The sequence below is a fragment of the Apodemus sylvaticus genome, chromosome 1 (genome assembly GCF_947179515.1).
Source record: "Apodemus sylvaticus chromosome 1, mApoSyl1.1, whole genome shotgun sequence".
NCBI lineage: Eukaryota > Metazoa > Chordata > Mammalia > Rodentia > Muridae > Apodemus > Apodemus sylvaticus.
In genome coordinates, this window is record NC_067472.1 from 76183237 (window position 1) to 76201110 (window position 17874).

At 41.5% G+C, this 17874-nt stretch overlaps 1 long non-coding RNA gene across 3 annotated transcripts in view; it reads right to left on the reverse strand.

Moving 5' to 3' along the window:
- The window catches only part of LOC127695299 (uncharacterized), a 46290-nt gene that overhangs the window by 21191 nt on the left and 7225 nt on the right, over positions 1-17874 (reverse strand). For all 3 annotated transcript variants that reach the window (XR_007979962.1, XR_007979961.1, XR_007979958.1), the window contains 2 exons: positions 3104-3171; positions 868-966 (listed from right to left, as the gene is read on the reverse strand). This is a non-coding gene — a long non-coding RNA (uncharacterized LOC127695299). The remainder of the gene's footprint in view (positions 1-867; positions 967-3103; positions 3172-17874) is intronic.

Genomic DNA, 17874 nt, shown 5'->3' on the forward strand with positions numbered 1-17874 from the left:
TTATTTCTAACCCCTGGCTCAAAGCCTGAGCTAACCCAAGAAGTCTATAGAGTTCTATTGAATGAGTAGTATCAAATGAATTAACTAACTGTTCAAATTATTTCTGGTTTTGTTTGAAAAGTATCTCCCCACCCTTTCTTTTTACTTTATTCATCATTCATTTTAGTCTCTCTCTCTCTCTCTCTCTCTCTCTCTCTCTCTCTCTCTCTCTGTGTGTGTGTGTGTGTGTGTGTTCATATCCCTTTATTTCAGAGACCAGAGTAAGACACTGCCTTTCTCTGTTGATTTTTGCTTTACTCCCTTGAGATAGGGTTTCTAACTGAACCTGTAGCTCTGGGTTGCATTTTTTCACCTAAGCTCGTGGCTAGCAAGCATAAGTGATTCTCCTGTTTTAATTCCACTTCGATCCTTGGCTTGCAACTGGGTTCCTTACATGGACACTGAGTCGCCGACCTCAGGTTCTCATGACTGCACAAGTGTTCTTACCTACTGAGCTGTCTCCCCAGCCCTCAGTTTTTCTTTGTTGTTGTTCTTTTGAATAATTTTGTGCGGATCTAATGTAGAACACTATTACAGACTGAAATCATGTGCAACAATACGAAAATATTGTTTAAAAAGAAACAGCCTAGCTCCATATGCTGGTACATGCCTTTAATCCCGGCACTCAGAAGGCAGAGGCAGGCAGATCTCTGTAAATTCAATGCCAGCTTGGTCTACAAATTGAGTTCAGGACAGCCAGGGCTATAGAGAGAAACCCTGTCAACAAAACAAAACAAAGAAACAGCCTGAGGCTAACAAAACTCTAGCCATCCTGGTACAGAGGGAATGCGTGTGGACAGGACTGGTTTTTATTGCCAATAAACATACCTTGTAGGCAGATCGGGTTGATTTGGCTTATTCTTCTATGACCTACTTCAATGTTGAGGGAAGTCGGCAGGACCTCAAGGCAGGAACCTGGAGGCAGAACTGAAGCAGAGGGTTAGGAGAACCCTCTGGCTTGATCTCCTTGGATTGCTTAGTCTATTTTCTTATATGACTTGAGACCATGTTCCCTGGGATGGCACTACCCACCGTAGGCTGGGTCTTCCCACATCAATTATCAAGCAAGAAAATGCCTCCACAGTCTTGCCTACAGGCCAATTACTGGAAGAATTTCTCTATTGTGGTTTTCCTTCCCTGATAACTCTAGTTCAAATCAACTTGACAAAAAATACCAACCAGCACACTGCCTGTGAAGATGGTACTAGTCATAGAAATTGCTTCTCATGGTGGATGGGGCTAGTTCTCTAGTGCACAAAACACCATTATCCCTTAAATGAGAATTTTGGCCTCCTGCCTTTATGAGCTTATGGATGGTACAAACTAAAGTTATCAGCACCCAATTTCTTCTTCGTAAAGTAATACCTTCTGTCAAGATTGTTGGCAAGCTCAAATACGATGATCTATGTGAAACAGTTACTAGTAGACTGGTGTTGAGTCAGTGCACTACAAGTGTGGGGTATAATTACTATCACTGCTAAAATATTCAGAGATAATTCTGAGGGGTTGCAGTTGTAGGATGGCCTCAGTATCTAAATTTTGATCCTAAGGCATGAAAAGGGCCTAGTGCTTTGAGTTGGATTAATATAAGCTTGGGATGTTACAGATATATGGCTTGGGGGCTTGAAAGCAAGCCTTTAGGGCCAGAAGGCCAGGGTCAGGTCAGCTTTAACCTTAACACTCTGGCACAAATAAGATATGCTTTCTCTAGTCATTGTTTGTTATTGACACCTAGTTAGTGAGATTCAATGCAGTTATGTATATATTCAAGCAAGACTTCTAGCCAAGCATGACCTAGTTAGGCCTGGGCAGGAATCCTTTGCAGATTCCTTACATGGATCAAAGTGCTAGCCCATGAAGTCCTCAGGACAGACTTGTCCTGTCCTCAATGTCACACTGTAAGGAAGACACTGAGGCCTAAAGTGCTGTGAATCTATACATACAGCAGGGTGAGGAGAGCCTTGGCAAGGGCACAGGGCTTCTTGTCAATGGCTCTGTTGACTTTGTAGCTGTAACCTTGGGCCTCACACTGGCATCTCTCTGATATTCATTACTTCTGTTAAATGGGGCATCATTGAGTAAAAACACCCACTTCATTAGGCTGTGATGAAGATGAAAATTAATAGCATCTAGTGGTGCTTGGCCTATGGAATCTGTTTGATGAATGGCATCATTATAATTAGACTTAAGGCTGGAAATTAGGGACACTTGAGTCTAACTTGTGTGAAATTTAATTTTCTTTGTATAAAGCAGGTTTGACTAATTAAAAATAGAAATATGCTTATGGTGACTTTCCTTTTAGAATAATTTTATAAGGTGGACATCACAGTGCTATTTTCTGTGACACATAATTCCTAGGAGAGCTTTGGGTTCCAATAACCATTAATCTAATGTATCAAGATGAGCATTTCATAGAACTTGGTATTAAGTCAGTCAGGGTGAGATAGGGGGATGCTGTTATATACATGGGAAAAATACCCAAGTAAACCTTTTTCTCTGTGAGAGGAAATTCCACTAGCTGATCAGCCTATATTCAGACCAAATTAGTGTACTTAGCATTTCTTGTGCACACAACCAGGTATGTAAATGTGTCTATATGTTCGTTATGTGTTGGGTGCATGTATGCAAGTGTTCATGCATGTATGTCTGCCTGTCTCCTCCCTCATGCTAGGATTACAAGTATATGCTACTATGCCACACTTTTTTCCTCATTTGTGGGTTCTGGGGCTTGAACTCAGATCCTCATGCTTGTATGACAACCACTTTCCCAACTAAACAATTTTCCCAGTCCTTCTACTCGTAGTATAGTTTCTTCATTCCACATCACAGGCTGGGATCCTGAATCTCCCTGAGTTTCTATCTCCTGTTCAAAAAGTCCCAAAGATGTCAGTGGTAGAACTTGGGTTCTGGCCTCTCTCACTTGCATGCACTCTTTACAGTAGAACAGAGTTTAGAAAATGTTAACCTTAGCATTTAAACTATGGCCTTTTCTTGGCTATGTGTCTTGGGAAATTGAAAACCATACTCTTTCCCCCTGGAAATGTAAATGTGAATAATGCCTTACCATTTAGGAACAAAGTAAAAATGTTCATCATTGGACATTTTTGTGGGGTTTGGGAGGTGGAGATGGATCTGGAAAGAGTTACAGAAGAGTTAGGGGAGAATGTGATTAAAATACACTGTATAAGTTTCTCAAAGAATTAATAAAGATGTTGAAAAAGAATGTTCATCCTGAGGTGGGAAGAGTGGAGAAGGATATTCCGGAAGAAATAGCTTAAAGTACTTAACTAATGTACGTAGAAGAAATTGTCTTTATGAAACTCATCGCTATGCACAATAAATAGGTCAATAAAAATTCAGCTAAAAAATTCCAACTTATCTTACCACACAGAGACCAGGGATATTCTCCTACTGTGAATATTCATTTGCTGTCACTTTGAATACTTTTGCTCTTATGCCTCAAATTTTTAACAATGATTTTTGTTTGTTTGTTTGTTTTGTTTTTCGAGACAGAGTTTCTCTATGTAGCCCTGGCTGACCTGGAACTCTGTAGACCAGGCTGGCCTCGAACTCAGAAATACGCCTGCCTCTGCCTCCCAGAGTGTTGGGATTACAGGTGTGCGCCACCACTGCCCGGCAACAATTATTAATGTAAATGATGAACTGTGATGCACCAATCTCTAAAATTCAATATGTGTCACTAAAAAAAGGACATGTTCCTATATAAGCACAGCCATGATGACACTCACACTATAGCTGGATGCAATCACACAGCTATTCTCCAGCTTCTCCAGACACATCCAGGAAATGTCCTATAAAGTGAGTAAATTGTCTACTGAAATTTTGGCCTTCTGAGGAGAGTAGCTGCTCCTGAATGGAAAGTAACACTTGAGGCCTTGTCCCAGATAGAGATGCACAAGCCAGTGACCACGGTACAGACTGATTACTGAAACATGATAAATGGAAACCTCACCACCATATCTGACACACCACTGACTGAGCAATTTTTCTTGGAAGTCTGGATGTCACAACCAAGCAAATTTAACACTTATGCCCAAATGGCAGTTTTCTTTTCCTTTTCTTTTTTTTTTATTCAATATATTCTTTATTTACATTTCAAATGATTTCCCCTTTCCTGGATCCCCCATCTCCGAAAGTCCCATAAACCCTCTTCCCTACCCCTGTTCCCCAATCACCCCCTTTCCATTTCCCTGTCCTGGTATTCCCCTACACTGCTGCACTGAGCCTTTCCAGGACTAGGGGGATCTTCTTCCTTCTTTTTGGGCATCATTTGGTATGCGAATTGTGTCTTGGGTATTCCGAGCTTCTATCCACTTATCAGTGAGTGCATACCATGTGTATTCTTTTGTGATTGGATCACCTCACTCAGGATGATGTTCTCCAGTTCCACATACTTGCCAAAAATTTCATGAACTTTTTTTTCTAGCTGAGTAGTATTCCATAGTGTAAATATACCACATTTTCTGTATCCTTTCTTCTGAGGAGGGACATCTGGGTTCTTTCCAGCTTCTGGCTATTATAAATAGGGCTGCTATGAACATAGTGGAGCATGTGTCCTTATTACATGCTGGGGAATCCTCTGAGTATATGCCCAGGAGTGGTATAGCGGGATCCTCAGGTAGTATCATGCCCAGTTTTCTGAGGAACTGCCAGACTGATTTCCAGAGTGGCTGTACCAGTTTGCAACCTCACCAGCAGTGGAGGAGTGTTCCTCTTTCTCTACATCTTTGTCAGCACCTGTTTTCTCCTGAGTTTTTATCTTAGCTATTCTGACTGGTGTGAGGTGAAATTGGGCTTGCAATCTGATGCAGCCAGTGTTGACAAATCTTGTTGCTCAAAGTCCAAGGAAAGTGCCAGCCAGTAAGGTAGACAGCCCACTCCTGGCTCTGACTACCCAAGGGAAGAAGCTTGAGGGCTTTGTTTTTAAGTAGTGAAAGCAGGAGACACAGCTGACACACATACCTACTCTCGGTGGGTGTGGCTGTGGGGTGGGTACCAAATATCCTGGGTTGCCTGACACTTTCAGTTCTGAAACCATGATAAACTGGTTACTGTGTTTCCCCAGTCTTCTGCTGGTCAACCAAGAGAGATCCGTCTCCTGTTGAGTTGGCATGTCGACCATGCAGCAGGACTCCCTACAGAATGCCTGATGCATGTCCATCAGAGTCGTTTGGGGAAGAAAAGAATGAAACAGGCGCAGGTTCCACCGAGAGGTTGCTTCTTCATAGAACCAGATGATTCATGCTCTCTCCAAACGTGGAATGGAGGAAGGGTTTTCTCCTGTTGTGCAGCCTGTCTCCTCTGGGTTCGGACCACTTCAAGAGGTTTTAAACAGTTTCAGCATCTCATTCTGCAAGAGTTTCTCATTCAGTCTGAGGGAATGTTCCATGTGCTCCCACTTTTGTAAAAGAGCTTCCAAAGCCAGGTGTGCTGGTGGATGCCTAGAGTCCCAGTTTTTCCTTCTAGTGGACACATGCTAAGTGCCACATTTTGTACCCAAATTTTCGTTCTTTAAAGACATCTGTCAGACTGGATGTGACCTATCTTGCCAACTTTTTTTCAACTCAGTCCCCTCAGATAGTGTATGTCTTTGTCATTTCTCCCCTCACTGAGACAAAGCCCAACAGAAATAGCTGAATAGGAAAGAGGTTTATTTTGGCTCAAGAGTTCAGAGATTCAATTCCCCGCAGAAGGGCAGAAGGACAGACACAGCATTCAGAGAAACTTGGCTGCTATCTGTGGGATCTTGGGCATGGTGGCTAGGACACACTACAGGGAAGCAGAGCCTATGGGCAGAATTAGCAGATAGAGACACCTTTCTCAGAAATCATCCCTAGTCATCTATAGGTAGGCCCCAGGTTCTAAAGCAGCAGTTCTTAATCTTCCTAATTCTGGGACCCTTTAAAACAGTTCCTCAGGTGGTGGTGACCCCCAACTATAAAATTATTTTTGTTGCTACTTCATAACTATAATTTTGCTACTGTTATGGATTGCACATATCCGATATGCTGGATACCTGATATTCAACCTCTGTGAAAGAGTTGTTTGACCTCCAAAGGGGTCATGACCCAAAGGTTGAGAACAACTATTGTAAAGGGTTGCTAGCTTTCATATAGCGATCTGGGGACCAAGATTTCCAAACATGAGCCATCCTGGTGGCACATTTCAGATTCAAAGCATAATACTACCCACCAAGATACACGTTCACTCAGAGGTCCTGAGGTGTGAAGACTGTAACATTTGAAGTAGAGAGGTACACGCCAGTAATGGCTGAGCTGAGAACTCCAGCTGACTGCTGTAGAACAGAGGGAGGCCCCCATGACGCTATCATCCAAGGAGAACATTTGGTATCAACGAATCAAGTGTAGGCGACATTGGCGTTACAGGGCAAGTCTGTCTGAAGCTCCTCAGAAGCATCAGCAGGCCCAGTCTCACCTGCTCTCAGAACTCGAGAGTGGTCAGACTCTGTTGTCCTTGCATGGGAGGAGTGTACCGTGTACAGAGAAGAGCATCGCTTCCAAAGAGCTTCTGAGAAGCTAAAGCAAGTCTTTAAACAAGAAGCGTTTGTTGAACACAACTCCTCATAGGCACATTCAATATTTCCCACTAATGTATATGCTAGAAAATGAATTATTAGCCAATCTCTCATAAAGAAGATGTGCTTTTCTGCTAATTGCTAGTGATTTTGAGATAGTCACTCCCTGATTAGTAAATGGAGTAATTCACATTTTCTGCTTTAAATTAAATAAAATGAAATCATGCTGCTGAGATTCAGCTGACAGAAAAGGCAAAATAAGATATTTCTTTTTTTCTTTTTTCTTTTCATGTTTTGGGTGAGTGGGTATATTTTAACACAGTTGCTTAGCTCGTAGATTGCTGGCAGTCTAAGAAATTTCACACTAAATTATAACCCAGGGGTCCTTAGACATGGAAGAGGTAGAAGTTGTGAGGCAAATTCTGTTACTGGGTTACTGAGGGTTGGTTTTATAAGCCCCTTTAAAGTGTTTTTGTTTTGTTTTTCAGTTAATCCTCGGATCTGCAAATGTTGGATTTATAAGGCTCTTTGATTTAAAGAAGACTTCAAAAAAATTGGGTGTGGATAGATGGTTCAGCTGATAAAGTAGTTGCTGTGGAAGTATAGAAAACTGCATGCAAGTCCCCTGTATTCCTCTAAAATGTGGTGGTGTCTTATATGAATATGAACCCAGTGCTGGGGAGGGAGGGAGGAGAATGCATGGGGTTTGTTGGACAGTCAGCCTCACTAAATGCTAAATCAACTCACTCCAGGTTAGGTTCAACGAAGGATCCTGCCTCAAACGCAAAAATGAAGAGCTACTGACTGATGTAGTTAAAGTAGACACACAACACTGAGAACTCTGGGAAACACACACACACACACACACACACACAGAGAGAGAGAGAGAGAGAGAGAGAGAGAGAGAGACTTGAATAGTAGCTCATGAGGCAGTAAGATGGTTTAGTAGGCAGAGGAGTTTGTCATGGGTCCGTGGGACCCACACAGTGGAGGAGAGAATTAATCCCCATAAGCTGTCCTCTCTCACCATCCTGGATCCTGGAGCCATGGTATGCTCATGGCACATGCACACACCGTAGAAAGTCAAATTTGATTAGAGATTGATCTGGAAAGTCCATCATGTTATTTGGCTCCTTTGAGAAGCCAGTTCCAACAAAGAATCAAACTGTGCACATCAGAACTTTGAGGATCTCACCTTACTTATAAAAAGTCTTCACCGTTGATTTTTGTTTGTTTGTTTGTTTGATTGATTGATTGATTGATTGATTGATAATTGATTATTAGATCCTGTTTTGCTTTCTGGGAAAATCTCTGACTTGGGTTTTAAGTGTCCCATGAGCTGGCATCTCATGCTGTAGTTTGTGGCTGGCTATATGGGGAAGATTGGAATCACATATGGACTTGATTTACATTACTTTATTGACCTTTATGTTGTGAATTAAACTTTCAGTTGGAATTCTCTGTGGGGTTAGGATGGACACACAGTGTTCTGTGCTCTGAAGAATGATGTTCCTTCCCCTCACTTGTTATGCTAATCACTTTATGCAGAACACCACTGACTATACAGTATCTATAATGTATGCCAATCACTTTATACTGAGCACCACTGTCTATCACATATTGTATGGAGCTTCAAAAGCAAACATCCCAATTTAACCAAATTTCAGTTTCTTTATACTTCAGGAACAGGGAGGGCAGTGGTTGCTGTGGTGTGGAGCTTGCCATGCATTATTAGTCAATACTTTGATACAATGTGGCTACTAAGGCCTTGAGGGAGCCAGGGCTCTGTCAACCTGCTAGCTTTTAATAGGCCTGTGATTTCGCACCACCAGACAAATCAGAGACTCCGCGAAGGTAACCTGTGTGTGTTGGGTGTAGGGGCAGGTGGTGGAAAGGGGAGAAAGGAAGGGCCAGGCTTACCAAGTACAGCTGCAAGGCCACTGTTTGACTGCAGGACCTGTGACAGATCCTTTGAGTCCTGGCTCTTGGTTCCCTCTTGGAGGGATTAAGAGCTTGTCCAGAGTCCCATGGGTAATATGTAAACCCTGTATAGAATAACAAAGATTAAGTGACAGGAAGCATGAATACAGTGTATGGCCCTTTGCAAAAGGGGCTAATCACCATGGTTACTGCCCTGGTGTTTTCTTGCACCAACACAGCTCTCTCACCTGGGATTCAAGATTAGTGATGTCCTTAGATATTTATCAGTGGAGTCCATTGATTGGGGAGCAGTCTGACTTTCTCTTGCCAAATGTCCACTCTATTCTGTGCTGTGCAGATACACTTTAACACAAAGGATTGGAGAAGCTGCTATTTGCAAAGGGTCTGCAAAACATTCCAATCTTTTCAAGAACTCATGACAGACAGCACTCATAAATATAACATCCTGCTCAGAAGCCTGAGGCTGAAGAGATTTCCACTCAGAAGTACTCAGTGACTTAGCTAGCAGTGACAACTTTCCCATAGGTGAAGTCTTTCAAGGAAGCATTTGTGGCCTGGCTGGAATTTGGGTCTTTTGCAGATGGATCAGCTGTAGGTTCTGGTCCTTTATTCTAAGTCTGCTGATTAGACAAGGCTATCTTCCTGCCTTCCTTCCACAGTACATGGTGACTGAAGCAGAAACACATTCCTTTTCTCCTGTATGAATGTCAAGGCTGGATCACAGAAATGTGGCGAGGAGGGGGCACGTTGGAGATGTATGGTAGCTCTGCAGTCCTTATTGCCTGGCTCCTCAGGAAGCCCTTGCCAGTGTCTCAGTGGGACCCTGTGGAGTACCATCCATCAAGACAAAGCAAATTGCTGCTTCCTTCAGCCCAGGAGGCTCCCTGTTGTTTCTTCCATTACTCTGCAGCCACTGAGAATAGTAATCACCAGCAGATGACCACAGCATATCTGCTACCATGCCTAGAAATTTACACAACTGGACAATCCAGCCTCCCTCCATGGAGGTCATCACTAGGACTGGAGGGGCTGCTACTTGCTGATCAAGCCTTATCTCCTTCTGGGCAAGCGGCAGTGCTTTGCTGTGGGAACATAGGTAGTGAGTGCATCCTGGGCAGCATCTCAGTATCAACAACCAACCAGTGCTGGCCACCCTTTCTTGTACTGCTCTTAACTTTCACAGGGACTCCTTTGAAGATTTGATGTCAGGACCCTCATGAATCTTGGCCAAAATCATAAGGGCAGTGTGTGTAAGGGGCTGATGAAAAGCCCAACTTTTCACCATGTTTTAACCTCTCTCTCTCTCTCTCTCTCTCTCTCTCTCTGACTCTCTCTTTCTCTCTCTCTGACTCTCTCTTTCTCTCTCTGACTCTCTCTCTTTCTCTCTCTCTCCCTGACTCTCCCTGCCCCCTCTTCAGGGCAAAGAGCAGAAGCAAGAACACTCACAGGAAGTCTGGGAGGCTGGGAGAGAGACCCTGTCAGCAGTTTGTGTGTGTGTGTGTGTGTATTTGGCTGCAAGGAATAGAGTCCCTAAAGACAGACTGAAGGAAGTTTAAACAACCAGGTTTATTTTTCTCAGTTAATAAAAATTCAAAAGCAACACATTTTCACAGTTGGTTTAGCAACTTGGTTGTGTCTGGATAGTGAGTTGACATCTCTGCTTTTCTGAGTGGGAAAGTCCAAAAGTAGGTGGGATGGGGCTTCATTTGATATCACTCAGGGAGGGAAATCCTCCCAAGAGGGCTTCAGTGTCTGAACAGGTGAACTCCTGTGCCTTCCAGTGCCTGAAGAACATTTGAAAAGTGGGTCTCTGGCCTCAAACTTCCATCTTTCATGGATCTAGGTTCCACCAGGAGAAGTAGAGGAGAGGGTGCTACTTAACTGGTGACATGCCCTGGCGGGGTGAACACAATTACATGATCACACGAGGATCCGAGTGCCCACTGCTCTCTTAATCCACCTCCAACAGCCTTCAGAAAGAGTTTTGCCAGTGGACACATTTTATTCTCATTCATGCAATAAGATAATATGTATTAAATTCAACAGGACAGTTCCTCCAAAAAGTCAAAACTGGGTTGTCTGTGCCTACAATACCTTTGTGCTCAAGGAAGAAACAAGAAACCAGCATAAATAGCTGGTGGTAGATTATAAGTGCTTTTATCCCTCGGTGGAGCTGGCCCATTGGGATCTCAGATCTGCTATTAATTATTTGCTTTAGCAAATTATTAATCACAGCACGAAGGGACTCTAGCCACTCTTCCTCATTCGTTTCATCAGCATGTAAAAAACTCAGCCCAGGATGAAGCCTGCTACTACCCTGGGTGCCAGAAAAGCTATTGAAGGAAGTATACACAAATGCACAAGACTTTTTCAAGAGTTTATCAGCTATGGGGCTCGGGAGATGGCTCAGTGGTTTTTGCAATGGAACTGACTTGACTTCCCAGCATCTACACAGACTGGCTCACAACTGCCTCCAAATCTAGCTCCAGAAAGCATCCAAGGAGTCTGGCCTCTGCAGGCACCTGCGCTCACATACATATGCCCAACAAACACATGAATACTTCAAGAAAGTAAATCACTTAAAAGATTTTGTGATCTATACCACAGAATTGAAGACATCTAAAGTGATTCAAGGAAGGGCAAAGGAGCCTGCCCTTTCCTATATTTCAGAGAGGTAAATTCATTGAAGTGGCTACAGAGCACCAGAGATGGCAGGCTGCTGTGTCTGACCCCAGATACTCTCTATTTTTGTCATTGTATCACTTAGCAAAAATTCAACATTCTGAAGATTAATAACCACTTTGTGTAGTTTTCCTTTCTATTATATAGGAAACGCTCTGTTTTATGTAAATTATACTTTAAAATTCAACCAACTCACATCTGTCACCTGTAAACTTATTTTATTTATTTTAAATGTGTTATTGATTTGGATATTTAAGGATATTCAAGACACAAAGACACTGTATTTATTAATTTTCTGTTACTGCGATAATATAATAGAATCAAAAGTGATACAAGGTTTCTCTCTCTCTCCATGTGCAGGGTAACCCCAACATGTTGGAATAATAAATTTCTCTTGCTTTTTGCATTGATTCCTGACTCCATGTTGTTCACTCAGGAGGTCCCTGATTTCCTTGGGACCTGCTCTTGTTTGGGTCTTGGATGTTGCCTAATGACCCCTAATACTAAAGTCTTGCTTCCTAGGGTGGTGTCCTGAGAGTACAGTGAAACTCTAAAAGGAACTGAACTTTGGTCCTGAGAGAAAGCTGCATGCACTCTTAAATTGCTGAGCCATCTCTGAAGCCACTGGGTGTATGTTTTAAAGAAATATCCTCTGGACAGGTTCACGTGCTTACCACTCTCGGACTTCTTCATTACTTTTGTAGATCTGAAGTTCAATGAGAGTTTCAACATGTAACCCTGGCTGGTCTGAAACTGAATACATAAATCAGACTCATAAAGACTCACTGGCCTCGTGATCAGTGGAGCAGCTGGGACAGAAGTCTTCCTGCCACCATTTGCACCAGGGAGCTGGGAAACTCTACAGTCTTCAGTGCATAGCCTGCCAGGAGAGAGAGATCTCCCAACAGTGCTTTCACTTTTGAGCTCAGAGGAGTAAGGACACAGGCTTACAGGCCCACAGGAGGAATAAACTCCAGCCAGAGATAAGAATATCAACTAGCACCAGATGATGAAAGGCAAGCACAAGAACCCTACCAGCAGAAACCAAGGCCACATGGCAACATCAGAACCCAGTTCTCCCACCACAGCAAGTCCTGGATACCCCAACACACCAGAAAAACAAGAGTTGGATTTAAAATTGTATCTCATGATGCTGATAGAGGTCTTCAAGAAAGACTTAAATAACTCACTTAAAGAAATACAGAACATCGGTCAACAGGTAAAAGTCCTTAAAGAGGAAACACAAAATTCCCTTAAAGAAATACAGGAGATAATGGGTCAACAGGCAGAAGCCCTTAAAGAAGAAACACAAAAATCCCTTAAAGAATTACAGGAAAACACAAACAATCAAGTGAAAAAACACAAAAATCCCTTAAAGAATTACAGGAAAACACAAGCAATCAAGTGAAGGAACTGAACAAAACCATCCAGGATCTAAAAGTGGAAGTAGAAACAATAAAGAAATCACAAAGTGAGACATCTCTGGAGATAGAAAACCTTGGAAAGAATTCAGGAGTCATAGATGAAAGCATCAACAACAGAATACAAGAGATAGAAGAAAGAACCTCAGGTACTGAAGATAACATAGAAAACATTGACTCAACAGTCAAAGAAAATGCAAAATGCATAAAGCTGGTAACCCAAAACATCCACAAACTACAGGACACAATGAGAAGACCAAACCTAATTATAGGTATAGATCTTAAAGGCCCAGTAAATATCTTCAACAAAATTGTAGAAGAAAACTTCCCAAGCCTAGAAAAAGAGATGCCCATGAAAATACAAGAAGCCTTCAGAAATCCAAACAGACTGGACCAGAACAGAAAGTCCTCCTGGCACATCATAATCAAAACCCCAAATTCACTAAACAAAGAAAGAATATTAAAAGCAGTAAGAGAAAAAGGGCAACTTATAAATGCAGACCTAGCAGAATCACACCAGACTTCTCACCAGAGATGATGAAAGCTAGAAGATCCTGGGCAGACCTCATACAGACCCTAAGAGAACACAAATGCCAGCCCAGGCTACTATATCCAGCAAAACTCTCAATCATCATAGATGGAGAAATCAAGATATTCCATTATAAAACCAAATTTACACAATATCTGTCCATAAAACCAGCCCCACAAAGGATAATTGATGGAAAATGCCAACACAAGGAGGGAAACTATACCCTAGAAAAAGGAAGAAAGTAATCTTCCAACAAATCCAAAAGAAGATACCCACACAAACATAAATATAACATCAAAATTAACAGGAAGCAACAATCATTATTCCTTAATATCTCTTAACAACTATGGACTCAACTCCCCAATAAAAAGACATAGACTAACGAAATTATTTCTCATGCAAATCTTCAATTTTATCAGAAAATGTTTGTAATTCCTTTTTTAATTAATTTAGTAATTTTTTATTCGATATATTCTTTATTTACATTTCAAATGATTTCCCCTTTCCTGGATCCCCCCTCCCCAAAAGTCCCATAAGCCCTCTTCCCACACCCTGTTCCCCCCATCCACCCTTTCCCACTTCCCTGTCTGGTATTCCCCTACACTGCAGCACTGAGCCTTTCCAGAACCAGGGTCCACTCTTTCCTTCTTCTTGGACATCATTTGATATGTGGATTGTGTCTTGGGTATTCCAAGCTTATAGGCTAATATCTGCTTATCAGTTAGTGCATACCATGATTGATCTTTTGAGACTGGGTTACCTCACCTAGGATGATGTTCTCCAGCTCCATCCATTTGTCTAACAATTTCATGAATTCATTGTTTCTAATGGCTGAATAGTACTCTATTGTGTATATATACCATGTCTACCATTTTATCTGCATTTTTTCATGATAATCTTCAATTTTAATATGTCTTTCTATGAAATGTTTTTAATGTAAATCTTTGATTTCATCACAAATGTTTCTAATTCAGTTAATTTAGAAAGAGTTTTTATATCTACCATTTTATATGTAAAATGTTCCATGAAATAGTCAATTTTAATGTGTTTGTCTATATATTTCTTGAATTTTACCAGAAATATTTTCCATGTAAATCTTCAATTTTATCTGAAAATGTTTATAATTCCACCTTCAATCAACTTAGAATTATCTTTATGCCTATCATTTTATCTATATAATTTTCATGATAATCTATAATTTTAGCATGTTTTTCTATATATTTCTTCAATTTTATCAGAAAAATTTGCCATGTAAATCTTCAAATTTATCAGAAAATGTTTATAATTCCACTTTCAATCAACTTAGGAATACTTTTATGCCTACCGTTATTATATCTATATAAAATTTTTTCATGATAACCTTTAATTCTAATATGTTTTTCTGCATTTTCTACAATTTTTTCAGAAATATTTTCCATGTAAATCTTCAATTCTATTATAAAATGTTTCTATCCCATATTTCAATTAATTTAGCAATGTTTTATATGTCTATCAATTTACTCTTTAATTTTCCATGAAAATTGTCAATTTTAATGTGTTTATCTGAAATATTTTCCATGTAAAGCTTTAATTCTATCATAAAGTCTTTTTACTTCCCTTTTCAGTAAATTAAAAAAAAAGTGATGCAAGGAAAATAGTTTTTTGGGTTCTTTGTTTTTTTTGTTTTTCAATTAAGGTTCTGGAAGATAGAGTCCATTTTGACAAAAAAGGTAAGGCAGCTGTCAGGGAATGGGTGTGGCAGCTACAGGCAGAGACAGGTGTGGCAGCTTCAGGAAAGTGATCATATTTTCATCATCACAAGAAGCAGAAAGAACAGAAAGTGCGATGAGGATATAAGCCCTCAAAACTGACTCCTACTGACACACCTCCTCCAGCAAGGATCTCTACCTCCTAAAGGCTCCATAATTTCCCACCACCTGGTGACCAAGCATTCAAATACATGCACCTATGGGGGACATTTCTCATTCAAACCTCAACAGGCACTGGAGTGGACTCACATTTCCAATTACACAAGGTGCCTTGGGATGTCTGGTCTGGCCCCAGCACCTGTAGACATCTTGGAAGAAATAGCACTGGGCTGTCCCACAAGTGGCAGTGACATTGATGTCCAGGAGTTAGGTGGCCTGATGAACACTCACACATCTGAAAGGTGCCAATTTCACTGGTGAGCCAGCCATAAATGTGCCGGGTGATAACACCCACCCTCTCACAGACACAGTCGCACATGGACCGCTCTCCCATCAATCAAAATTTTCAAGGACTCAGAACCTCTGCCTGCCATTCTCTTTATTATTTCTCAGGCAGGATACACATATTTGTTCAAATGTGTGCTTTCCCCATGGATTAATCATCTCTGAGTGCTGAGATAAAAGCTCTCCTGAGTGGATAACCATCCATTGTTTGTAACTGAAAATTCCATGTATGTGAACACTAATGTGTTTTAAGGGAGGCCTTTCCACAACACCCATTTCAATTTCCTTCCCTGAAAAGGCAGAAACTGAGATATTGAAAAGTAAAATAATTAACAGATTGGTGCACACAAATCCAATAAATACAACACCCCAAGTGTTATTTTAAGTATTTTAATGATATTATTTAATTAGGTATGGTGGCACACACCTGTATACCAGCACTTGAAAGGCTGCAGCTTTGAGATCAAGGCCAGACCTGGGTAAATAGTAAGTTCCAGGTCAGCTGGAGCTACATAGGTAAGTCCTGTCTTTAAAAGGAAATGCTATAATGTTGTTGTAGAAAACCGTGATGTGGGTCCCTGCTTCCAGTGCCGTGGAGCCTCCCTCCATGCCTTTCCACTGCGGGCACCACTGCCCCAAAACTATGAGCCCAAATAAATTGTCTTTACCGTTAGAAGGTAAACCATTGATATGTAAAGATATACTCACTCAAAAGTCTCTTGCTCCTGTTATTTTTCAAAGTATTTATTTTATTTTTGTGTGTGTATATGTGTGCATGCATGCCTGTGTGCATGTGTGTAGGTATGAATGTGTGTGCGCATATATGTGTGTAGGTGTGTGTGGTGTATCTACATAAAGGTTTCAGTTCATGTGAATGCAACTGCCTATGGACTCCAGAAGAGGGTGCCGGATGCCCTACAGTAGGAGTTACAGCAGTTATAAGTCATCCTATGAGGATGCTGGAACTCAAACCTGGTTTCTCTGTAAGAGCAGTATGAACTCTTAACCACTGAGCCATCTTTCCGGCCTCGAATTTCTCTGCTCTTTAGAAATTAGTATGGATTTTTTTCTGGTAAATTGTTTTTCTCTATATTTTTACTTTCAAGTCTTCCAAGATTCTGGTTTCTAGATGTATTCTTACTCAGGTGTTAATGCTTATTGAATAAAAAGTAAGCTTTAAAAGATGCTTTGAAGAACTCCAAATGAAACAATGATGGCTGAATAGTATTGGATAGCAAGGATGTCTGTGGGCCTGATGCAGACTGTCACTTGAAAATGCTTTTTCAGTATTTATCGGCCGTATTTGAGTATTAGCCGGTCATCAGATCTTGCTATGACATGTTAAAACCAAAGCACTGTCAGATCACTCAGTGTATGTATGCGTCTTCACCACCCTATCGAGCTGGATGTTTTTAATCCGTGGGCAGGCCCAGTTCAGGCAACCAAGCCATAGGTTTTGTGGGTCATAATGGAAATTCATGCGATTTTTCGTGCACACAGCACATGCCCTTCATTGTCCCTGCACAGATGCTCTGTGTTGCGATTTGAATATGAAATCTCCCCCATGGAGTTGTGGTTGAATGCTTGATCTTTCAGGTGGAGGCACTACTTTGAGAAGTAGTAGAGATTTTGGCAGAGGGGAATCTAGCTGGAGATGTTGGATGAGTGGGGCAGGCCTTCGCAGGCTATACAGGGTTACAACTATCTTCCTGTCCACCCTAGAGTGGAACACCTGCACTAGCACCTGCTCTCCTCAGCATGATGCCGTTCAAGTACAGGGTCCAAGTGACTGCAGACTTAGCTCTCTGAAACTGTGGGTGAAGCAAACCTCTTTTCTAAAGTTGCTTATGTCAGATATCTTTATTACAGCAACATAATGTTTAATTAACTCATACACCTTTTCAATTATATTTTTAATTTATTCTTCTTTCATACAACACGTCATGACTACAGTTTTCCTCCTCCCAATCCTCCCCTCTCCCTCAGATCCACTCCTCCCACATTTCCTTTCAGAAAACAGCAGTCCTCCCAGGGATAGCAACTGAACATAGCACCACGAGATACAATAGCAGGGAGTAACTTTCATATCAAGGCTGATACACACAACTCAGGAGGAAAAGGGTCCCAAGAGCAGGTGAAAGGGTCAGAGACACCCCCTACTTCCACTGTTAGGAGTCCCACAAAAATACCAAGCTAACAACACACACTTTTGAGAGATTGCTACAACCCTTTTTAAGTGAGTTGTTGAGACCTAGGGAGCAGAATTAAATAGTCATGCTTTTCTCACTGTGGTGATCCATCAGACCCGAGACCCTTCCAGAGGACAGTAGGACCCTTCCAGAGGGGCAGGCAAAGGAGCAGAGGGTGCTAGTGCCTTGTGTTAATCAGGAGGTTAGAAAACATTATCTTTAATTTAGCTTCATTCTCAGAAAACCCACAATTCTGTGCTTTCACTCATTCACATTAGTTCTCATGCTGTCGTGAGGCTATCTAGGAAGGCCTCCCATCTGACCT